Source organism: Amblyomma maculatum, chromosome 1, assembly GCF_055883805.1.
Source record: "Amblyomma maculatum isolate TAMU_Amacu chromosome 1, ASM5588380v1, whole genome shotgun sequence".
In the NCBI taxonomy this organism is placed as follows: Eukaryota; Metazoa; Arthropoda; class Arachnida; order Ixodida; family Ixodidae; genus Amblyomma; species Amblyomma maculatum.
The window spans coordinates 83,643,789-83,669,532 of record NC_139344.1 but is presented as its reverse complement, the minus strand read 5'-3'; the positions used below and the strand labels follow the sequence as shown (position 1 = coordinate 83,669,532).

At 45.3% G+C, this 25,744-nt stretch overlaps 1 long non-coding RNA gene across 1 annotated transcript; it reads left to right on the top strand.

Annotated features, from left to right (window-relative positions):
- Positions 1 to 762: 762 nt before the first annotated feature.
- On the top strand, positions 763 to 23,260 carry LOC146202978 (uncharacterized). The gene is made up of 3 exons (XR_014702325.1): positions 763 to 799; positions 2,309 to 2,364; positions 23,112 to 23,260. It is a non-coding gene; the product is annotated as an uncharacterized LOC146202978 (long non-coding RNA).
- Positions 23,261 to 25,744: the final 2,484 nt, after the last annotated feature.

Below are 25,744 nucleotides of genomic sequence, written 5' to 3'. Positions count from 1 at the left end.
TGACGGATTCGAACCCACGAATTGTTCACGAAAAAGAAGCACTTAGTGTTTCAGTTACCACCGCAGCCGGTCTGCATCGCGTGCAGGCTGCAACACCCACTCGTGCTGCGCGTTGCACGTTGTCGTTTCCACCAACTTCCATTAGTGCGCGAATGCTGTCGCACCCGTCCTACTTGTTTTAACAACATTAAAATTTTACCATATTTAAGGCTTCAAGATAAATTTTTGCTGTAAAGCCACCGTGCAATTTGCACATTTAATCGTTCTCAAGCTAGTTGTTTCTCGAGATTACTACCCCTAAATAAGTCAATAAAATATAAATCGCGGGGTGTAACGTCCCGTAATTGTACATGAACCATGAGGGACGGCGTATAGAAATACTTCAGATTAATTTATACCATCGGGAGTCCTCAGATCGGCGCTGACATTGTACAGTGCATAGACTCATTTGCATTGCCCCATCGTCGAAATGCACCCGCCGCGGCCGGGATCCGATTGCGCGACTTTGAGATCAGCAGCCGAATGCCAAAGCGATTGAGCCGCCGCGGCCGGTTGTTCATAAAGAGAGCAGCCTGATTGCGGCTTATCTCTCTATTTCTGGACCGACAGTCAGCGTGGATGTAGGTAGCACATCATACTCTATTGTTAAACGGGATATCCTTGCAAAATAAGATATGAACGCGTCGCTCACATAGCGGTTGCGGCTTTTGTCATTTCAGGACGATGAGTGCAATTGCTTTGAATTTTTACACATCAAGGGAGCCAACCGTCGCAGAAGCCGGGAGAAGCGTACGAAAAGGTTTCTATTCTTTCTCTGTACCTGCTAATCGGCGTTCACCAATACGTCGCGTTCAATGGGCCCCCATAGCATCGTTCTTACATACTGCGTTCGAATTTGCTTGTTGTCTCTCCTAATTTTCCATATAAGAATATATGCTTTCATTACAATAACAATCTTCAGAACTTAAATGAATACCGCCTTCAATATTGACTAGCTCAACTTTTTATGGTGAAAAGCTCTATTCCCGCTGACACAAGTTGTTATTTGGTTGGTACAGTTGGGCGCGTTCCGCAGGAAGAACATAAAGATCTGCACGCTTTGAAGTCGCGTCTTTCAGCAGTCCGTTACCAGACGCACGGTCTGGCCAATATTATGGGCTAGCTATTGTTGCCTGTTGTACCTGCAAATCGGTATTCACAAATGTGTCGCTTTCGATGGGCCCGCATAGCGTCATCCTCGCTACCGGATCACCTACGAGACTGGCGACTGTTGAGCTGTGCTCCTCACTCGCGACCACCTTGACCCATGGGGCGCTTGCACTCCAGTGCATGCCCTAACTGCCCGCTCACGTAGTCTAATCGTCACGCAACCGTCATTTGCGTGGTGTATGGAAACTCGGTTGGGTTTTGCTGCCCATTCGCGACCGCCTGGGCGATGGGGCGCTTGTACTGTAGTGCATTCACCAATGTGTCGCGTTAATTGGGCCCGCATGGCGTCATCCTCGCTACCGTATCACCTACGAGACTGTTTTGCGAATCTGTTGGGCTGTGCTGCCCACTCGCGACCGCTGGAGCGATGGGGTGCTTGTACTCCAGTGCATTCACCATTGTGTCGCGTTCAATGGGCCCGCAGAGCGTCATCCTCGCTACATACCACCTACGAGACTGTTTGGCGACTCTGTTGGGCTGTGTTGCGCACTCGCTACCGCCTGGAGCGATGGGGCGCTTGTACTCTAGTGCATTCACCAATGTGTCGCGTTCAATGGGCCCGCACAGCGTCATCCTCGCTACCGTATCACCTACGAGACTGTTTTGCGAATCTGTTGGGCTGTGTTGCGCACTCGCAACCGCCTGGAGCGATGGAGTGCTTGCACTGCAGTGAATTCACCATTATGTCGCGGTCAATGGGCCCGCATAGCGTCATCCTCGCTACCGTATCACCTACGAGACTGTTTTGCGAATCTGTTGGGCTGTGTTGCGCACTCGCGACCGCCTGGAGCGATGGAGTGCTTCCACTGCAGTGAATTCACCAGTATGTCGCGGTCAATGGGCCCGCATAGCGTCATCCTCGCTACATACCACCTACGAGACTGTTTGGCGAGTCTGTTGGGCTGTGCTGCCCACTCGCGACCGCTGGAGCGATGGGGTGCTAAAGCCCTGTCTAAAACCATGTTGAACTTTACCCAAAATGTTATTAGTTTCTAAATACTCTATAATATATGTTTATGAATGATATGTTCTAACATTTTACACGATGAGGATGTGAGTAAAATGGGCATATAATTGCATAGAAGCTGTTTATCACCAGATTTTAAAAGAGGAAGAACTTTCGCCACCTTCCAAGAAGCAGGAACAGTGCTCGAGGTGAGTGATTTTTTGAACATGATATGAAGATAGCGAGCTGTCCATAATGAATACCGCACTAAAAAGGCATTTGGAATTCCGTCAGGGCCACCACATTTCTTAGTGTCTAGGGCAAGTATTAAGTATTAGGAATACCCTCTTGAGAAACTACAATGTTAAAAATTGGATAAGTATACTAGTGAATGATGGCAACACACGGTTATCATGAGTAAAAACGGACTGAAAAAAGGTGTTGAAAGCGTCTATGAGTTGTACATAGGTAAATAAGCTTTTAGAGCGCAGCTTTTTGGCGGCCGTTCCTCCGCTGTCACCATCGGCGTTGTCCCTCATAACCAGCTCCGCAACCGGCGTATGCTGTGGCGTGTCACGTGGTGCATGACGTAGCGAGTCACTGGTTCGACGCACGGCAAGCTCGGCCGTTCGGCAACTCTGCGAGGTAATCAAAGCTGAGATAATCAAAGAAGAGATGACATTCCTTCAAATACTGGATACTGTTATTCTAATCAAAGCATATAACCTTATGTCAAATTTGGAGACAGAACAAGCTAATTCGAATGCAATATGTGGACCACCCGATACGTTTGAAGACCTAAACAAGTATGAGGAAGCTCAGAGTGGCCAGGTGCATGTTCAAGATTCCAGAAGCGTGCTATCACAAAGAAAGGCAAGGCATAATGTAAGTTTGCGGCGAAAGAGGAGGAGGAGGAGGGAGGGGCTTTAAGGAAAGAACAGGTGTCGTAGCTCCCTCTATTTGGGCCCGCATCTAGAACTGCGCTTAGATGAAGGAAAAGAAAAATTACTTAAAATGTAGAGATTGCAAAAACTAAAGCTACATACCGCGAATTCCATGTGTGTACTTTCGTTCACGATCTGTACTGTAGCGGAACAAACCGTATGTTGGCAAGACTGCCGCAAAACAGAGGCTCGCGCTCAGTGTTTCCGCTCCTTTAAAGAAGATGAGATATAGGGTGCCAAGTGTGATTGCCTCCATGGTGTTGGAATATTCCAGCACCACGATTATTTTTATGCACAGGTTTACTCCCCAAGCGACTTTTTTGAATATTGCAGGATATTACAGGCTCAAAGCTAAAATCGGCACTGCGTGTACATTGACTATGAATGATCATGCTAAAGTGTCGCAAATGACTCAGTATAATATTGTTTATCTATCATTATTTGTCTTCTTCCTAAGTACGTTCTGTGTAGCGTCACTGTGATTTCACCCATGGCGTTGCACCTTACAAGCCCTCATAACCGGGAAACCTGCCATTAGCAGTTGACGCGGTTAAAACTCGAGGCCTTCTTGAGAGGAACTCAATTCCATGCACCTGTACCACTTCCCCGCTCCCTCTGTTATAGTAACAGTAGTTTTACAGCACGCTGGACGAAACAGAAAACTTTACACCATGATTCGTCACGTGACCACTTACTGACCTATGAGATGGGAGCTAGAAGGTCAATGAGCACATGTCAGTTTATAGTCATCGCCCCCGGGTGGGCTGGGAGCCCGGAGCCATGTAGCGAAAACCACAAGAAAGTTGCAAAGTTCACGCAGATCGTCAAGTGTATATCTCGTGTAGGCCTTCTCGTTCGCGTATCTCCAAACCTTCTGAAATTTGTTCCACTTGGAGGTTCCACTTGGAGGCGAGAGTAGGCTCTAACCAATAAAAAGGACTGCGGAATGTCACATGGGACTAATTTCTTGTCTCTTATTGTGAGCTTCAAAGCGATGAATTCCGCTCTTATCTTCTCCTCCCTTGCACAGCCGGAACACACTGAGCGTGCAAGTAGCCTTTGCTGAGGTTTGGGGCAGCGGTACAATTGTCATCCACGTAGCTGTCATATCCATATGTGAGCTAAGGAGCAACTTCATTGCGATTTCAATTGTAGCAGACCACGCCCACACCTGCAGCAGCGTAACCCCAGAAAAACGCCAACGAACAGCTCTTCTATTAATTTAGAAACCAACGCAGGCGATTAAGAAAGTGAAAATAAAAGTGCATAATAAAAGCTCTGAATGGATAAAACTTAATATAGGCCCGCATACATGTCAGCGCTAAAACAAAAAAGCGTAGCAGTATAAACAATCGTGCGTCCAAAAGCCTAGCATTGAGTCCTATACAAATACAAAAGGTACGCCTATGACAAATGAAGGCAGAGGAGCATATTTCGAGCTCATCGGGCTTCCCGGAAAAAGGGCTCGCGATTTTTCACCACCACCCACACGTTCCGGCCCATCGGCTCTGTTATACTTTATCTCAACAAAATAGGCAGACGGCATCATGAGTTGGATAGTTTTGTTCCTGTTTGCACAGCACGTGTCTTATCACGACGATGTCCTGATTAAGGTCTGCGCAATGTGCGGCTCTTACCTTCTAGCAGTACACCAGTGGGGGATAACTTTGATAGCGGTATAGTGTTTGTCGAGGTGCATACATATATATAAAAGTCAGACGTGATTAAGAGAGAATGTACGTGACCCGCGGATACATGTACACGCGCAGACAGAGAGAGTGGGCAGCGCTCCAGCTGCCAGAGTCAAGTGGCGGCCTACGCGGTACTATCTAATAGAGGTGAACCTTCCCATTTGGTGAGCTTTCTGATAAAACGATGTAGTCGGCTTTGTCTACGCGTGACGGAGGTCCGTGTTGTGGCGTGCGTGCATACACTTAAAGTACGTAGTATAGAACGCATGTGGTGGAACGCTGGAGTGATTTCGATTGATGCCGAGAAAGAGCGCATCCAGAACACCCTAACATATGCGCATCTATGGTTACGAGGCGAGGTTTGTGACGCTAGTAGTGCAACGCGGATGCATCACCAAATCCTGCGGTATGATGGGCGATCACGCAGAAGGGGCGCCAGGTTTTCCATCATTAGAGCGTCAGTTTAATTAGTTCTACCGCTAAATTACTTTACCTGGTGTATGTACCTGCTGTTTTATGTTACTTGAGCAAATGGTTCGAAGGAAGTAGTAAACCACCGTTACTGAAATTAACAACTTGTTCGCCTTAATGCGGTGCTCATTAGGATACACTTAATATCCCCTAAATTGCAAATTAAAACCAAATTGTGCAAAACTTTTATAATAACTTTAGGGCCAAGTGGTAAATTGTAGAAGCAGGTTGATGAAAAAATAAATAAATCCTGTTTTTCAGGGGCAACATTCCTCCAGCGTGGCCATTCTTTGCGCTATTTAAAGAAAGTTAGCGAGTTATGGAAAAGACCCACGGGACAGCGCTCATGGGCAAACCTATTTTAGCTAACAACTGCATCTGAACGGACGAAACGTCCATACCCAAGTGAGAGTCGGTCGCTAAGTTGGTGGTGTTCACAATGATGCAAATAGAGAAAAACAGTGCCTACTTTGAACTATGCGACTTCATTGATTTTTCCTTCTCTTCTGTTTTCTATTTGTAATGGCTAACTAATCGCGCCGTCTAAATTTCTTGCCGGTGGCCTGCCCATCACATAATGAAGGTCACTGTGCGCGCTTTCCTTGTTAAGGAATAATTGGATTGGTGCACTTGTAAGGCTACGCTGACGGCGGCATCTGCCATCCATTCAGAGAACACTTCGCTGATTCGAAAAGTGTTTGGCCGGGATTGAATACGATGGAGCCGGAGCTCAGTCATGAGGGCACTGACATCACACAGTGCATGATCGATTACACTTGTCTACAGCGCTCTAGCTGTGCTGCGCGGAGGAAGTAAAGTGAAACACCGAGGTAGCTATTGACTGTTACTTTTAATATTTCCACTCAAGCGCAGGTGCAAAATCATGCGAATCGTAAAGGCATAAGAACATTTTCCCTTAACAAAGCAGCTACGTGAGGATTTGAGTTAATTGACTCCCGAGCACACTGCGCGCGCGCTCTGTATAGACAAGTGTCCTCGTCTCTGTAAACGAACGCCTTGCCTTTTGCTTCTTTCAAAACGCTGCCGGCAAGTCGTGAATCGAACCCGGGTCGCAAGGCTCAGTAGTGGAGCGAAGTAACCGCTGAGCTCTACAAGAGAATGAGTGATGGGAGTGTTTGTTATTGGCACTATTTTAACACAGAAATGTGGCGCAACTAACACAATCACGTGCATAGAAAACACAACACAGGCGCACATTACGAACTGTAATATGGAACTGAACACGCACTTCCTCTTCACCATTGAGCTACAACATCCTCTTCTACACCCAAGAACATGTGCACACACCTTTTCTTTGCCAGGCATATAGTAGCACAATCATCCCAGTACAACACTAACACCGTCCAAGCATAACAGTCTCAATTTCTACACCCAAGTACATCTTCTTCGCACACCTCTTCTTTGCCAAGCAGTTAATAGCACAATCATCCCCGTATAACACAACCATTATCCAAGCATGACAGTGACAAAGTCCACCACATACACACACTAGAAAAAAACCCCCACACATCTGCAGCTACCATATATAACGCTCACATTCACTTCCCATCATGTAGGTCAACCTTCCGAAACATCCTCAGTAAGACAAGTCCATCCAAAAGCATTTCTAATTAACCCTTACGTAGCCACAAAAACTCTGTTGTCTGGCCACTAGACGCCATATATCCTTTAACTTTTTTCCCCCAACTTACGCAGGGTGTAATGCGTAACATATAGCACGAAACCAGTCTTTAAAGATCCAAATTTGCCTCCACAACTCTGATGTGAAAATTCGGCAAACCCTCTTAACATGACCTAGAGACGGCTTGATGACACCAAAAACCACTGACTTCTCCAGAAACCAACCCCTACGTGAACAGAAAGAAATGCATCTTGCCCGACATGTCTAAGAAGCGATGCGAGCAATGGAGCACATGTATACTTGAACGTAGGTAGGCAAAGTACATAACAGGGGCCACAGTACAAGAAAGATGTCTCAGAATAACAGCTTTAGGGGCGATAATAAACTCGAATCTTTCCATCACTCAGGAGGATTCCTCAATAAAAGAAAATTTTTTCCAGCGTAAAAACAGCGAGGCGTCGCTAACACACATGTCTCCTTTCTTCTGAATTCAAAACGCCTCTAAAATTTCGCGGGCAATCTTGTCCCGACTATTCCCTAAAATCTTAAGATACTAAACAACGGCTCACACTTGCACTTCTGACAATGCAGGGGTAAATTTGACCCCTTCCCATTTTCTATGGACTTCTCATGTTCCCTTGTTCTATCAATATTAATTACACCTTCCAGTCTCTTTTTATTCTTGCTTACCAAGTATTTATGTAACCCATCCTGCTCAAATTCCAGCTTGACATTTAAGTACATAGAAATATTTATTTCAGAATAATTTAAGCATTTGGCATAAAGACTGATCCCCATGATTTGATCAAATGATTAGCCAAGCGATTTGTTGTACAGTGCTCTATGCACGTGCGTTTATTTCTTGTTTTCTTTTTTTTTTTTTTTAAACAAGCAGGTCTTGCAAGCCAGGACATATCGAAGAAAGCATATCCTCGACAGCCCGCAGAACGATGTTGTGTATCTTTAAGATAACCTCTGAAGTCGCTTGGAGGATATATTTAACAAAATATATACAGTTGGAAGGCAAATTTGTGAATTCAAGCTTAAGTCTGCGGTGCCTTTCTTCAGGTCCTTAGAACACAAAGGCTGTAGCTGCTTGCTGCCTCTGCGTTAAATGAAACGAAAGCCGTCAAGGCAGTCGGTGCATGAAATGCAAGACTTTGAAGTAGTGCCCTCGTTGCGTGTTGTGTGGACGAAACTCAACCTATTCAAAACTGGCCTCCTTAAACGGGAGGAAAAAGTAGAGAAAGTGAAAACATCTCAATACGTCAAAGCCGATCCCTCCTATTGTGCTTAATGAGGGATCGGCTCCCTCATTAAGCACCATAGGAGGGATCGGCTCTAGAGAAAGCAGTCTTCAATTAACTAGTGAACGAGGATATGGAGCTGGGTTTCAGCAAGGTCTCGCTAAGTATGCGTCTCAAAGAGACCGACTGAATATGCTTATTTTTTTTTTTGTAACGACGTAGGAGCGAGATAATGTTAGATGGAATCCGTGCAATCAAAAGGAAGATGGCGAACATTTCAAAGGCCTGGTTGAGGAGAAAAATGGATTGAACTGAAGAACGTCGTTTATAGAAATGCTTAATTGGGCTCTTTTCCTTGGCATCTGCCCGGGTATGTGAGCATGGGTTCATCGCCGTGGCTACGACATTGGCGGACGTTGGTTTGGCAGCCATCGACTAATGTGAATCGCTGTGCTCTAGCCGTCGTATGAATTTCGCGAGCTTGGCACCGAGCAGAGACGGCCGAGCTGTCTTGTCCTGCGTGCGGGAAACACCTAGTCAGTGACGTTCATGCGCCCTCAAAACTAAACCAGAGTGAAATGGGACTGACTGCAGGTTAGTATTTAAAAGACTAATTGTTACTGCGATGGCGCAAAGTCTCCAGAAAGATTTACAGGTGGGCTTAGCGGGAGTCAGACGAAGACGAGAGGAACACATGACGTCTTCGTCTCTCAAACACTAAGGCCACCTGTAGATCATGACCTACCAACTGGCCCAGAACTCTACTCTAATCAAGTTCTCCAGAAAAAAACAACCCTGTGCCGCATTTAATGGCATTTAACGCGTTTTCTCGAGTTCGTCCAGATGCACCCCACTGGAGCGTTCTCAGGGCTACCTGCTCCAAAGCTACAGCTGAGCTTGGCTTTGCTGGAAGACGCGAGAAGTGGCAGCTGATCCCTTCTTGTGACGTCTTGAAAATGCCTGTGTTTCTAGGTCGCGGATCTGATAGTGTTTGTCGCGAGACGCGGGTAAGAGCCCGCGTGCCTCTCGGTAGTGCCTCTGGCACCGATGCAGCTGGGTGTCCAAGCTGGTCAGGAAGATTCTCTCATGTTGGAAAAGAAAAATAACGACACAGCCACACGTACAAAAAGCTGAGCCACATTACGCTCTGTGAGTGTGCTCCTATGTGCTTTCGCTACGGCACCTAACCAACTGTAAGCGTTAACTAATGATTTTCATTCCATTTGATTACCTTAAAAGCCCTTCATATGGGTGTTACATAAGGGGAGGCAATAAAAAATAATACATACGTGTTACAATGACAGGAAAGTTTTTACATTTTCAATAAGTACTTTCTTCTGGGCGAGTTGGTTCATATTAGCAAAAGGTAAAAGACTTGCGCAAAAAGTAGATGAAGAAAGAGACGTGACAACAAGACATGGCGCTCTGTCTTGTTGTCACGTCTCTTTCTTCATCTACTTTTTGCGCAAGTCTTTTACCTTTTACATTTTCAACGAACTAATGTGGGCAAGTGATGATGATAGCAACGTTGCAAGGAAGACTGTTCCAGTCTGCAGCTGTACAAGGAAAAATAGAATCTGAAAACGTGACGGTACGTGAACATGGACGGAAAACTTGTAGCTGCTGGCTGGTGCGATGAGATATGAGTGAGGGGGACAGAATGTAAGGTGCGATGCGCATGAGGCTGTGAAAAAAAAATCTTGGAAATTAAGATAGGCTGGTAACGCTGTGACGAAGCTATAAGGGCAATCATCCGGACCTGCTTTTTAAGAAATAAATGCTGATTTCATAGGATTACGAGAAATGAATAAAACGAGCGGCGCGATTTTGAAGAGATTCGAGGGAAATAATGAGGTACGCTTGATGAGGATTCGAAATGGGCGATGCAAATTCTAGCTTAGACCTGACGAATGAACTGTAGGCTAGTATCTTTATACGTTGGGGAGCATGATGAAGATGACGGTTTAAGAAACCTAGCGTCCATGTTTGCTGACGATATTATGTTAGTAACAGGCTAACTCTCAGAAAGATCGCTAGAAATTGTTATGCCTAAATACTTGTCTCACTGAACTAGTTGTCCATGAAATTCGGATATTGCGTAACGAAGGACAAGATGAATATGGCGTCGGTTAATCGACCAACGATTACACTTACTTGGGTTAAGTTTCATTAGCCACTCGTTGCACCAGTCCTAAACAGCACTAAGATTGCTTTGAATAAAAGTTTTTGGCAAGAATAGCACGATAAAGTACAAAGTATTCAGCGAACATGCGTAGCAGATACTTGCGGGACGCCTGACGTTACTAAGACTCAGTTAGAGTCCTTCTTGCTAACGTAGACAAACTGGGAACGATTAGTAGAAAAGGATTAGTCGATTCTTCCGCTCATGACCGAGGCTTCGAAGGGCCCCTACTGATTAAGTATGTCTGGAGTTATTTGAAAGAAAAATATACACGAGTAATTACTTGCCACAGTAGGGAATACGCCTCTGCAGATGCAACGCTTTTTGTCGTTTTCCGTTTCAAATAAACCGTCTTCGAATGCTGATCGTGGCGCTTATCTGAGTACAAGAGAAAGTAGTTTCGCCTTGTCCGCGCAGACTCTCATAGTATAAATATATTAAATTTCATATTAAAGTCAAGCAAAACAATTCTGCTTCTCCGGAGGCTTTTGCTGACCCTATACTACGCCATCTCTTGCCGGCCTCTCGACTGGATGAATTTTAAGCATGGTGCAAGCAATCTGGCGACGTTGCACCTGTGCCTCCGTTACTTGTGAAAGCTGCGGCTAGCTGCAGCCGGCAAGCCTAGAGTACGTCAGCTGTCCCTTATTTTCAAAAGCATCGGCACTCTTACGTCGATCTGGGCTATGGCACTCTAAAACACTAGCGGCAAGGCCCCCTTCAAGCTAAGCTCACCAAAATTGACTGTTATGATTAGTTCCTGCTCAGCTCACAGCTATGACTCTAGTTTTTTTCCCCCTTTTGGCAGTGTCCCGGCTACCAGTCTCACGGAAGGGCGCGTACTAAACCTTTTATATTTACGAATATTTAAGAAATTGTTAAGCCGGAGTGTTAACGGTCTCGTTTTGCAGAAAATCCGGTGTAGGCGTTGCCTTCCCTTTCCTGTGAACCAACTATTATTATTATTATTATTATTATTATTATTATTATTATTATTATTATTATTATTATTATTATTATTATTATTATTATTATTATTATTATTATTATTATTATTATTATTATTATTATTATTATTATTATTATTGCCGCCCTCCGCCCAAAAAAATCACGGGGAGGTGTTAGCAGGGGACATGGCCGACAACAGATTGGTTTGTCGGGTCGTGTGACGTCATGATACCCCATAAAATGACCAAAATGGCAGTAGCTTCCAACTTGGGCAGCCTCTGTAAGGAGGAAATGATGGGAATCGAACCCGGAACACTCGAATCCCGAGTCAGGTAGGCCGCCCCTAGGCCACACTGGTGCCTTTATACAGCTCGGTTAAAACGACGTTAAAATGTCGGGTGGTCTTGCGAGTTTTTGCTGGTGAGCATGTCTCAGATAAAAGAGGCACAGATTAAGGAAATAGTAATTAGACGAGTGGAAAAAAGCATGCGTGCGAAGGAGGGTCCGCACGGGGAGCCATAAGCGGGAAATCTTAACGATTTCGCGTCATATATAGGTCTCCCCCATTTTTCTTTTTTTATTTTTTTCACACGATGGGACGTTCCAGGCGTGTATGGTTCGTCTGTTTCGTCGTGGTCTCTTCCGCGTTTTCGGCTCGTCTATGCTCCTCACGCTTGCCATCTATTCCTACTATCCAATTTACAGCTCTACTTACGCAAGATAAACGAAGCGATAAAGATATTGTGATTGCCTATAGGGGGCAAAACCATAAATCAGTTCTCACGTTCTCTGCCTATATATACGTCGCTCCTTTTGTCATTTGTTTGCCTTCACAAGCGGTAATCACACGAACAAAGTATTCGTAACCGTGGTAGCCTTAACCTATTCGCTGCAATATAATAAAATAAAAGACAGAAGGGCAGCCAGCCTAAATTCTTATCCAGCTTTTGTTAAGATTAGTTTCATCAATGACGTCCGATGAGCGCATACCGAAGAAGTCGCGTGGCTGGGTGTGCGCGCCAGAGCGAGGGATGCACGCTATCGGAAGGTACAAAGCCCCTCACCTGCGGAAAGCATATTTGGTCCGCTCTGAATTCGAACATAGACGCAATACCGCAATCGCTTGAGATTTAATCTGAAGGAAGAAAGACATTGAAAAATCTCCCTCATCTGGTATACCTTTTGCGGATTCGCCAACAAGATGAGCTTAGGGAAAATATGCAGAGCACACAGAATGAAGGAAGCAAGCAAAAGCGACACGCTTACATTACCTGCAGGCGACGGAGTGCACGAGGAGGAGCGGTGTCCCCCAAAAAATGCCTAACTTGGTATGGTGTATGAATTTTACCTTCCTAGAACGACAGCGCCTATGAGGGGCGGCATAGTGGACAGCTTCGGAATAATTAAGGCCGTCTGGGGTACTCTATCACGCATCGACGTCACACATATCACTTGCACCCAATTGCGTTCGGCCTCCATGAAGACTCGGTCGCCGCGGCCGGGATCGAGCCCGCGCAAAGGGATAGTTTATTATGGCACTTTGTTGACTTATATTAGACCACAAAAGAAAGCACGTTGGCAGGACACAGTAAGGTGCTGATTTGCAACCATTTTTTTATTCGTACGGGCTTGAAAAAAACAAACAAACATATTGCCTTCCTCCGACAGACAATTCTAGCAAGAGGTGAGCCACGTACCGTCTTTGCCAAAAGTAACCAGGCTGCAGGGTTTGCTTCTCAGCCGTGTTTGGAGCCCTTGATCTATTCCAAAAGGCAAATCATGGTCCTTACATATAAGAATGAGGGGCTTTCTTTCCGTGCAGGTGACAATTAATTTGGCATGTCCTATAAACGCTTAACTACAGGGCTAAGAGTAAACCATGCAGGCTGGTTACATTTGGCAAAGACGGTACCGGTCAGTTACAGTCGAAACGCCCCCAGCATGTGAAAAACAAGAGCTGAATTCAGTGCTCAGCAAATAGCAAGAGAAAACGAAATGTGCAGAGTGCGCAAACAACCTGCAATCGTGAGCATAGATATGATATACCTAACTCATCATTAAGAATTTAATTGCTGCGTGTTGACATTATCTGGCGCCGATATATTCTGAAGCACGCTTCTATATTTACCCACCCATTCTGCGCAAATAAACAGTTGTTAAGCAGCGCCTCACGTCTCATTATTGTGTCCCGTCCACGCGCTGCATTATCTGATCGCAGTGATTACAAAAGCCAAAGTTCAAGGCTCCGAGACTGAAGCCAGCCCACTAAATGAAAGGATGTTGTGGTACCCGTTTGTCGACTCAGTGTTCGCGACATGGCGGTGACCGCTGCATCAAAACTGCATGCTGCTGTATTGAGCCCGCTGCTAAGCGAGAACGCTCCCCTCCACTCGTCCTGGTTTAATCTACCGGGAATAAAGTCGCGGCCTGTTAAAAAAAATAATAATAGAACTGACATTAGCTTTGCAAAGCTAGGCAATTGGTCTGACACTGGTCCGACCACCTGCGCAGCCTTGACGTGCACTGATATCGCAGTGCATATGTGATTTTACATTTCGAAGGCATAACGGCGGAGTGATCGTGAACAAAACTTTCACTACCTCCGATTCCCCCCCCCCCCTTCCCCCTCTTGTTCTAAAGGGAGAACGAGGAAATTAATTAATGCAGCAGGTTAAGTATCACACTTCCAATCTTAGTACTTGCAGACTTCATCAAAATCTGAAGCATCTTCATGACTAATTTTTCCTATTTCTTTGCATTTTTATATTCATATTTTCAAAATCGAGTGCAAAACTTCTTTTGGGGGGCTTACACATGCCCATATTTTAACAAACTGATACAATTGAACAATTTCGTAGCACTAAGGCTGTTACTATTTGTGGGTCTCTCTGTGCTTCTACTGTCACTATTTTTGACGGCGGCTAGGAACTCGTCAAAACGATGTAGAACGGCTTTTTCCCTTTTCCCCTCTTCACCTGTACACCTTGCTGTAGGATTAATCAGGTTGAATTGATGAATTAATTAATAATAGAAGCTGTCTTGTATTAATACATTAGCTCGTTCTAAAGAAGCGTACAACCTTCCCTATTATAAGATAGAAGTGCTAAACATGAATTACAGGTATCGCCTCCACTGGTCATTTTTTCCAAGCAAATTGCGGTGACGTCAGGGCAGCTAGGAATTGTGCACTTCAAAACAGTAATAAATAATTTCCTTTCAGCTATGATAATGGGAGTGTGAATGGAGTGTAGAAAAAACAATGTTTCATTTTCAAATCTATAAAAATAAACAAGCATCAAGATAGATCAGAAGAGCCCTACAGTCGAATTTTGTGGTTTTCAAGGTTGCTTATATGAAAGCTAACAGTAGAATTGAAAGAGTCTAAAGAGTATGATAACGGACTGCTGAAAGACGCTATCCGGTCCCACTGAACGCGACACATTGGTGAATGCTAATTTGCTGGTACAAAAGGCAACAATAGCTACCCACAATATTGGTCATATCGTCTTCAACACTTTTTATGTCAGTGTAGGTAGACTTAGCATACCTATGGGAGCTAACTGTAGAATCGAAAGTGTTTCATAACGGACTGCTGAAATATGCAGCTTCAAAGCCTGCTGCAGATCTCCATGTTCTTCCTGCAGAACGCGCCCAACTGCGCCGACAAAATAACAACTTGTGTCAGCATGGATAGACCATCGGAAAGCACAGAAACATTGTATTTCGAGCAAATCAATTAAAAAAAAAACTGCTCGAAAGAGGCGCGAGCTGTACCAAAACACACGGCGAAGTGCGCCGTGCGCGCCTTGTTTGGCACCGCGGCAAAGGAGGCAGTCAACACAACAAGCAAGAAAAAAGCGCGCGGAAGCACGTGACGGCGCTCGGCCAATGAGACGGCCAATGAGGAAAGCGCCAGAGAGGAGACGGGCAGCATCTTCACATGCTGATGCTACTTTTAGTTTATTGAGGGTCTTTAGGTACAACAAATAACAATGATAAGAGAGGAGTCGCTGGAGAAAGATTTGATGTTGGGAAAGGTTGAGGGTCGCCGGAGAAGGGGTAGGCAGCGAACGCGATGGTTAGATGGCATCCTCGAGGCACTGCAGATGAAGTTATGTGATGTTAGGAAGATGGTGAGAGACCGGAAAGCGTGGCGTGACATGGTCCATAGGGTCACGAAGAGTCGGACACGACTGAACGACTGAACTGAACTGAGGTACAACAAATAACAATAGCTGTCCTATAATATTGGCCACTCCCGAATGGGACGATCGGATGCCGAAGGAAAACGCCGGAGAGGAGACGAGCAGCAAACTTTCATATGTTGGCGCTACTTTTAGTTTATTGAGCGCCTCTAGGTACAACAGGTAACAATAGCTGGCCTATATTATTGGGCACACCCGAATGGGACAGTCGGACTCCGAAGGAAAGTGCCGGAGAGGAGACGGGTAGCATCTTCACATGTTGGCGCTACATTTAGTTTGTTGAGGGGATTTAGGTTGCGACCATTAGACGCTGTTTATTTTGTATAAACACATAAAAAATAATGCTAAAATAGCTTATATATTTGTCCACTTCTCTTTTCTTCGCTAAATAAAACTATCTGTACATATCTTTAAAAACACCTTTGCTCAAAACAACGAGCAGATTCTAAGAACGGCCTTTCTCTCCGCACAGCTGGGCACCATCTTCCGTCGTCCCGTCCACAGCGGTTAACGGCGTGTTAATAATTCAGTGCATTTTGGTCGCAGAACGAGTGATAACCATAATCGCTTCTCATCCCGCTGGCTACACGTGATAGCTGCGAGCGCGCTCGTGGAACAGATAAAAACAAGTGACGCAGGCGCAGGCAAGCTAGAGTTGGATGCTGTCGCAAGAATCGAACACAACTAAGCAAGCTGGAATACTAACTTTATGCGATAAAACTAATATATTTAGAAGCACAGATAAAATTCTTGAAGAAAAAGTTTTCTTCGCGACCAGGAACAAAAATGCATTGGGAATGATACTCTCTTCACCCTTCAAGGGAGATCACCGATCTCCTTTCGCTAGGAATTTCCCAAACGGCTGGTGTCTCACACGGGACGCATCTTCCTCGAGATAAACATGTGGTTGGGTGAAGGGAATTGAAAGGGATTCAGCCTTTCATGCGTGACAGGGGCATGAAATAATCAAAGTAACAGACTTTATTTCCTTAAATGCTGAAGACTGTTATTTTGAAGACTGAAAACATATACCGTAACATTATATGCCAAATTTGGAGAGAGAAAAAGCTAATGCAAGCGCAGTGCGGGGACTCGGTGGTGCGGCCACTCCGGCTCCCGGGGTACATGTGGCATATCGCATGGTTTTGACGTCACACTCCGGATGTTTCAAGGCTGGCTTCTCGCAGCTGAGTTTGCTCGCTTCTGCTAGTCCAGTAATACTTTCGCTTTAAAAATTATGCTGGTTCTCTGCTCCCCCCCCCCCCCCCCCCCCCCCCCCCCCCATTGAAGCAGAGCTGGCGAAGAAAATGAAGCGGGCATTAGCTTTCCAAGAAAGAAGAGGCTTCACCTCTGCCTTGAAATATGGTCGCGTTTGTGAAGAACATTTAATGTTTTCAGACCTCAATATACGAGTCCGAGCTCCTTCCGCGACGAGCAGAAAAATAGAATCCGTTGGATTCAAGATCGATTGCGGGGAGATAATTAATACCTTTTAGTGAATGAAAAGAAAGACACAGTGCGGTCCCAGCCACAATGATATGAAGTCGACAATTTTGTGAGTCGCAGGACGCGCGTACAACTCGCGAAAACACCGGTGCTGCCCGATTTGTCGAGCATTGCTGGAAATGACCGGCCGCAGTAGCTCCGAGTCTCATGCGGAACACATTATAGCCTGTTTTAATTACTGCAAATGCCAGCCGAACACACTGCTCGTTAAAACGATTTGTTATCTAGCGTTGGTCACATATTGACCGAACTAAATACAATCATTGGGAAGCTTCAATCGCACGCGGTGTCAAAGTGCTTCCCGGAGGTAAAACAGCGCAAAACCACACATAGGACGCAGGAAGGTGCGATGAACACAGGCGCTGACTGACAACTAACGGTTTATTGTTCTGATTCCTCAGTATAGATATACCGCCGGCATCAAGTCGCGCTGTTTTACCTTGTGATGATGAACCAACTAGCCCGCAATGTGCTATTCCCGGAGGTGCATACGTTCGCATTTATCTGCTCTGCTAGCATATTTACCGCGCGGTAGGAAAAAAAAAAATAAACAAGTCAAGCTGCTATCGGCGCAGCGAATGAAGGATATGTAATGTTAAGCGAACTCAGCCTGCATTTTAAGTTGTCTATAAGCAGTAATATCTGCTTGTACAAAGCTAATAAACAGCCGTAGCACCGAGGTGCAGTCGTAGGCATCCGCGCATTATGGGGAAATATCGCACGCATTCGCGAAGTGCAGATTGATGCAACATTATTCTTAAGCACTCTTTTCGTGAATTCATGTGGTATTTGCAAAACAAGGGACAGAAAATGTGTTTGCTGACGATCTGCCGACCGATATTGGTCGACGAAGATCAGTGACGTGCACGCCTTTAGCGTAGTGCACTGTGTGTTCAACTCAGTCTGCAGTGGCGTTTTTGCATGCATGCTCTCAGTATTGTGGTCGCAGAGAAGCCAGAGTAGGCAGAAGACAAGCAAACGGCGTTGTGCCACTTCTACTGGGCACTAAGAGTGCCCTGCAATGGTATAAATTTCAATTACAGCAGGTTTTATGCTGTGCAGTTAATTTCGATCGCACCTTACGTCTGTTTCGGTGAGGTATTCGTATAGAATGTATACCATTAGCCTTGTCCTCGTCTCTCCTGCAGTTGACCCCCCACCCCGCCCCCTAATGGAGTCACATCCTAACATCACCGAACAGGAGATCTTGAGACATTTCAACCCTTTAGGTGCAGATGCAACTCGGAACATGGCAGTGGTCGGCAGCTCCTGCGCCAACTCGATGCCCATGAGTATAGCCGAGCCCATCAGTAAGGCACACGTGCGATTCAAGGCACCCTACTCGTCAGTAAAGTCACTGTACCTGTCAGTAAACAGCTGCGCCTCTGGCGGCCAGCGTTGACCATATATGAATTTCCGGTCGGAGTTTCATGAAAGAAGGAGCGTCGATGGAGTCTGGACCGTCCAAGGCGTAAGCCGGTTCGTGCTATATACTTTTTGTGAGTCACTAAATACTGTACGAAATAAAAAAAAGTGACTGTCGGACTTTAAATTTTGTGATGTAGTTTCACTGTCTTGTAGTGATTACAGGTTGAAACGCAAAACTCCGTTAAATCTATAAGTTTATTCAAATTGCACCCATCGGTGACTACATGTGGTAATACGGCAGCATATCCACATGTCACGGACAGCGATTCCGCAGACGTCGACAGTGTGAGACGCTCCCTTTGGTTCTCTTACATGTTTTTTTTGAGGTTTCGACTTCAGTTTTGCGGCCCTCATCTCCAACTGCGCGGTACAAATGCCAACAAATGTATCCAAAACGCGAGAGCGACGCCGCTCACGTTTTGCTATGCGACGGCGTAAGGAACTCGCTGAGACGTGCTCTCGGCGTTGCATCGCTGTCAAACTGCGTAAGAAGGCTGTTTTTGGGGTATTGCAGAGGCCCCTAGTTGGCGCACAAATACCAAATCTAATTTCCTGCAAATCCGTGTGAGATCTGTCATAGTACTGTTATTCTCATTTTCCGCCTGCCACTGGTCAAGATTCAAACCGTACGCCAACGCTGCTTTGGTATTTGGCAAATATTGGGCCCCTAGATAATTCAATAGGAGCTAGACTGATTGTATTCAATTCTTTGGGAGATCTAGCACATAAATGCTAGTCGCAACTTGCGTCAGCCATTGGTCGCGAATCGAACCGGAAACCAACACGTGCAAAAATCTCAACGGAAGCGGGCAACACTATGGGTGTCTACGGTAGGGGTGTCTATGTGAAGCGGCTGTGCCATCGCATTGTCACACGTAACCAGCGATTGAATATCCCTCTTTGAGGCTAAACTTCTACTTACATGTAGACCACGCCTGAAAAGAAGCGTCAGTGTGGAATGGCAGCATACTGTACGGGATTAGACCGCTTTATTGGCGTCATTTTGCGTTGTTTGCTGGGTTTTATATACTGCCCTGTCAGTGTATGATACGTACGGTAAAATGCGATACCATGTTAAACTGGAATTGTCCGGCGATTTCGGCAGAAACTCTTTCTGTTCTTTCTTTGTCTCGGTCGCTTCCAGCGCTGAGCGGGCACAGTTACTCAATCAGGGAGCTTTGTTTCTTAACTACACGCGGTAGCCTGACGAAGCGCGCGGCATACACGTCAATGCCGGTATTCTTAGTGCTTATTATTTCTGAGCACAGCTGTCAGGAGCTGTACGGCGACTGTGAAAATTTGAACCATGCAGTGAGTCCCTTTTCGCCGCGGCTGCGCAATTAATTTGCTCGAGGGTGAGGTGAACTGACCTATATAATAGCTTGCGAGTGCAAGAGTTCTGGAATAGCCGCTCCATTTGCCTGAGTAGCAAAACTTAAAAGTGTATATTTTCACAAAGGCACTGCTTAAGTGGGCGTTCGCGTTGCTCGCGTATACAGAAATTCAGATTTGAACCAATGCTTGTGAAAGTCGAACGTTCCAGAAATTAGCTGCTTGCAGAAGCGGGTGAACGGCTACATGGACATTCCGACTGCTGGACGTCGAGCGGTCATTGCAGAAGCAATAAATTTGATATCAATAACGAATGAGCGCTGCGGACGCGAATGCGGCCCCTGAAGCTTAAACACCATTTCTCCCTCTGCGTACTTCGACGCTTCTCGTTAAGACTTGGCAGCGAGCCAGAGCTTTTTCGTCCTCTGGGTGCAGGCTTCAGTTTATGCCAAGAGCCAGAAGCAATGAGGGCTGTTTTGTTGCTTAACGGGCCGGTGCCGATTTTTTTTTACAGAAACGGGACGCTGAGCACTCGAAAACACTTGAGAATTAAGTCGCATCAGCATTCGTTCTTTCAAAGTCAACTGAAACTGAGCAGACTAGTGTTTTGGCAATCTCTGATCGCTAGCTAAGGAAACTGGGAGCGATCGATACATGGGCGTATACTCAACGCATCGATATCCTTTCCTTTTGCCTACACGTCTGTTAAAACAAAAAAGCCATCGTAACTACTTGACCGAACGACGCGTCGCTTAACCTTGCAATACTAACGCTCATAACTGTTTGTACTGTGGATTCCAATAGGCGGCGTGCAACATCATTTAGATGATTTACTCGAGGAAATAAATTTTGAACTGAATTCATTAAAAAAAATTAAAAAAAAAACATACTCACCACGGCGGCAGTTGCGTTAGCGTAGTCACTGCTTCGGATACTTGAGTGTCTGCAGTGTTTTTATTATAAACTCGGCCAAAATTTGAAGCGTGTGGGGGCCATCGCACGCCGAGGTCCGGAATCTAGTTTTATTGAACATTTGCATTTGTCGTTTATATCGGGTCTGTCTGGTCTGGTCTGGTCTGTGACCGATGTGACTTAGTCGTTTAAGGCAAAATCTGGAGGACCTTCCGGCAAAGCGGTGCTTGCAACTAACCATGTTGTGTTGAGTGTATTCCTTGCCGGCAGTTGTAACGGTTTCTTTCCTCAGCTATATATTGTGAGCTATTTTATGGGTGGTCTAGTATAATTTCGCACAAAAGCCAAAATTTGAAAAGCGAATGTTTTTTTTTTCTTTTTTTTTTTTTTTTTTTTAGCAGAGTATTTATCTCTGGGACTTGGAGGGGGATTTTGTGACCTTCACTTCGCTAATTTGTTTGAAAAACTAGTGGTTGGCGAGAACACAGCCGGTGGTGCGGAAAATCGCCGTTAGCCGGCATGCGATAACGGTTGTGCGTACACAAAGAGATGACACCCGTGCTGTGCGGGTAGAGCACGCGGAATAACTGCCCCCTCCCCCCCCCCCCCCCCCCCACCACCGCCCCCTTCCCTCCTCCCCCCCTTTTTTTTTTACACCTTCCAGTCATTCTCGGCTTTGTAACGCTGGCAATAAACGCGCTGTACTCCGGGAACCTCCGCATTAAAACCTATCGGTGAAAAAGTAAAAATGCGCAGGATGTCAATGCCAAGTGTGCTGGCAATGACAGCGGCGGCTTACAGTTGTCAGTTCATCACAGTATGCTGACAAAGAATTACAATCTCTGAAAAACCGAAAAAATTGTTTTCGAGTGCACATAGCACACTGTACAGTTTGGAAGTGCAGCATTCCCATGCTTTCTTTGTCAATCAACAAGCTAACAGCTCTGAGAGTCAGTTTTCACGCTACATAAGAATGCAAAACCACCCGATGGTGAAAATGTATATGTTTCGCTAATTATGCTTGTGTTTGGGAAGTTTTGTAAAAGCAGAAGTATCTTTGTTCATTGATTCATTTTTCTGAGATTACTGTAGTGGCTTGAATTGCCAGTTTTTGGTGTGTTTTTAACATGACAGATATTAGTGTGGCGGGCCTGATGAGTAATGGACATTTTTTTTCTTGACTTCCTATCTTTTTAGCTATTCCTTTTGCTTACACGGCTTTTTACAGAAGATGGTTGTGCTTCACGATTAATTTAAGCTGCTTACTTTAGTGAGATTATACCAGGAGGAAATACGTAATTGCCTTAACTAAAGCAATTTAAGTCGTTTATATATTTTATGGTCTCTCGCAGCCCAACCGGCTTATGCATGCATTCACACTGTCATTGCTGAGAGACCTAGATAGTATAAAAATGTTACTTCACTCATTATTTGTGCGCCAACTTAGCATGTTGTTGAAACTCAATCGCTCCTGTCCGGCCTTGAAGAGGTGCCTACTTGGTTTGGTCGCATTAGAGCCAGCACAATTCCCTGATTTTGAACATCGTTTATTAAGCTACATAGATACTTTTGCACTGAACAAAATTTAAATTGCTACACGAAGAGTGCTGAACCTAAAAGATATTTTCTTTAAATAGAGTGTACCAATTCGTCCTTTTGTGCTTAACCAATGGATGAGCTATAAATATCGCTGCCGGATCCGTCCATGCAGTTTCAACACATATGAAGTAAGAGTGCCGGCGGAAATCGCCGAGTGAAAGTAGAGTGGTTCATGTTGAATCCTTTTGTCAGTTCCAGATGGGCATACTCCAATTTTGCCTGAGAAAGGAATGTACCCTGCCTTTAAAAGAAAACAACAATAAAAAAAAAACGAAAACAGAATTTTGCCACATATCATTTCAGTAAATTTTTGTTTTCTTGGGAGAGTCATTTCCAAATTGTAATCTCTTAGCATGAATTCTCACCTATTATCATGACGCCATTACCATGCTCTTCTGTGTTGTTATTCACATAGACTATCTTAAAAACAAAAGTATGGGTTGTTATAGGCGATTACAGACATGTTTTAAAAGTTTAGAATACCCCTTTCATATGGCTGGCGTATCGCATTCTTATTTCTGACTGCAGTCGGGATCAGGACTCAGTGAAAACTATACGGGTCCTCATAAATAGAACTTTCTTTCACTGAATACTTTGCTCAGCATGTCTGGTGTGACCGATGTGACTCAGTCGTTTAAGGCAAAAGCTTTCCTTGCCTCCTAAGAGGCGTGAGCAGGAAGTGTGCAGTGGATTAGTTCTCGCAAAGAGTTTTTAGGCTGTTAAAAGAATGAAACGGCTGATGCATTCCTCTAGTTTATTAAATTACAATAAATTTGACAACTGCATCCAATTCACAAAATAAGAAATATCGCAAGTATAAAGCCAAACTTTCGTCGGCTTTCTCCGTAGGTGCCCGGAACCTGCCGACGCAATGCGGACGTTCCGAAGCTTCACGCTGAGGAATCTGCATATGCGAAAAAGAGTGAACGATGGTGGTGAATCAACCAGGCAGGATAAGACTGCAGAAACCATGAAATCGTGTTCAATGCAGAAAATTGTTCTCCAGAGAGTTTTGTAGCATAATAAGCTTTGTAAGTTCCTAGAACGAGGCAATAAAAAAAAAAAGCAGTAAAATTAAAATCATTTGGGCCGCACCATATTGAGGTCGTCTTCTTTGTAGCTTATACACAGCAGTTTCAAACGCTTCTTGAGGTCTCGGAAGAAGTTACAAAACATTATTTCGGCAGGACTGCAAGCTCGTTTGTAGGGGTGCCCTGAATGGCCAACAAACTCTCAGTAGCGTCCTTTCAAGTACCATGTTTTGTCGTCAATAGTGCTGTCTAGTGCTGTCAACGAACACAGCATTTATGACTGCGTCGGAGCACAAATAAGCACACAATGACGATCGTGTGCTTTTACGGTCGTGTGTAACGGATGTCCATCTCTCCACTATCACTCAAAGTAGAAACCTTCACTAGTGACAGTGAAGATTTCTTGCATTTAATGCCATATAGCAGTTGCCAAAGCAGCTGAAATAAATACCACAAGTCAACTCAAAAACACGGTGTTACACACAGGCACCGACATTTCCTTGGGAGGACCACTTCTGGAGAAGAAATAAACCTCTCTCTCTGTTCTTCCCGGACAAAGGCTGTAAAATGAAGACTCTGGAGTACACTTCAGGACAACGGGGCCCTTAGAAATTATGGCTGACTTTAAACGACATTCCGCCGCATTGCGACAAGGCAAGCGCTTTGGCCAGTCTAGGGATTCGTATTTTGCGCTCGTTTGCTCTGTGGCGGTATTCTGAAGGTGATAGCCATAGAGCCCCCACTCTTTGAGAAAGCCCCTTTACGGTACATTCGGATTGGCTCAACGGTTCTATGACGTCAGAGATGACATGGTGGTTTGTGGGTGGTCTCTTTTTTCCACGTGTATCTCTGTCCTTTTCACTCAAGCTTAGTTTATCCCTTTACTGCCTCCCTGTCACCCTGTCCTCTTGGAGCCTGCTTCTTGGGCTTCTTGAACGTGCACCGACATATTTTTAGTGGAAATTTCTTTTTCCCGAAAATTTTGGAAACCTAAGAATAGTGCTCAGAACTAGAGTGGGCAGATAGCGTATGTCAAATGCCCCACAACACTGAAACGGAACGGCGCTTTTCGATGCAGGCGAAAAACAAGGACCCTGTGCTGTGCGATGTCAGTGCACCTTAAAGAACCCTAGGTGGTCGTAATTTCAAGTGCCTTTTCATTACGGCATCACTAATACATAGCCTCAGTAGCTTTGGGATGTTTAGTACTATACGTCAACCAACCAGCCAGAATAGTTTTTCATGAATTAGTTTTCACGTAGTGTGTGTTTTCCTTCCTAGTGTTCTGGCTCCCCAAAAGACTGCGACTCGCGTTAGCAAATTGGCACTTTTATGAGCACCCATACAGAGAGGCTTGGTTTGGCTTATGGGGTTTAAAGGTATACTGAACAAATATCCAAGAATATTGAGAAAGCACCACAATTGCATTCTTAAGACACGATTACACTAGTACAGGCACATAATTCGGGTTAGTTTTGAGCGGATGGCTGTATTTTTGACGTTTCCTGAGCGGCCGCCGGGTCAGAGGCAGCGCGCTCCCGACTGTGAGCCGGCGGGTGATGTCAACTACCCTCAGCAACGTCAAGGCCCCGCGAACCCGCCGCCGCTGCCCCCGCACCTGAAGTTGGTTGACCGGCTACACGCAGTGCCGGTTCCCCTGCGAAGTGTGGAATGCTGCACAGGAGTGAGTTCGAGGGGGACGCGTATGGAAGGCGCGTATTGTATAATTGTTTGCGTGCTGGGAGGAAATACGAGCAGCAAAAAAAAAAAAAAAAAAAGCACGTCGGTCCCTGCGTTTTGTGAGTGCCACGGGGGAAAGGACAAATGAACAGGTGCGACCGGCCGTGATGGGGGTAGTTGTGACTTGATATCCGGTTTTATCAGAGCTATCACAGGAGCCCGCTAGGTGCGGCGATTTGAGAAATATTCATTAAAATACTTACTTTGTGCTCATTTCTATTCATAAAGTGGATTGTTTTGGTCACTCCCAATGCGATAGCTACCATCTGCGCTGGAAATCTCGGTGGCAATTTTTTTATTCAGTATACCTTCAACGCCCCAAAGTGACTCTGGCTATGAGAGACGCCATAGTGGAGGGCTCCGGAAATTTCGACCGCCCGGGGTTCTTTAACGTGCACTGACATCGCACAACACACAGGCGCCTAGCTAACTTTTCGCCTCCACCAAAAAACGGCCGCCGCGGCTGAGATTCGATCCCGCATCTTTGGGTACAGTAGTCGAGCGCCCTAACCACTGCGTCAGCCCTGCGGGGCATACAGGGAAGAAATGAAAGCGCATGCGGAGCAGCGCTCTAACCGGCGTGAAGTGTCTACAACCGGAGGATTATCCCTGCAGCCCCTACAAGACGGTCTTTCTTTCAAGGACGCTTTGTCGTTACTCTGTCAAAGCTAAGCTAGGTAAGTTGGGAGATTTGGGGAGCATGGTGCCGAA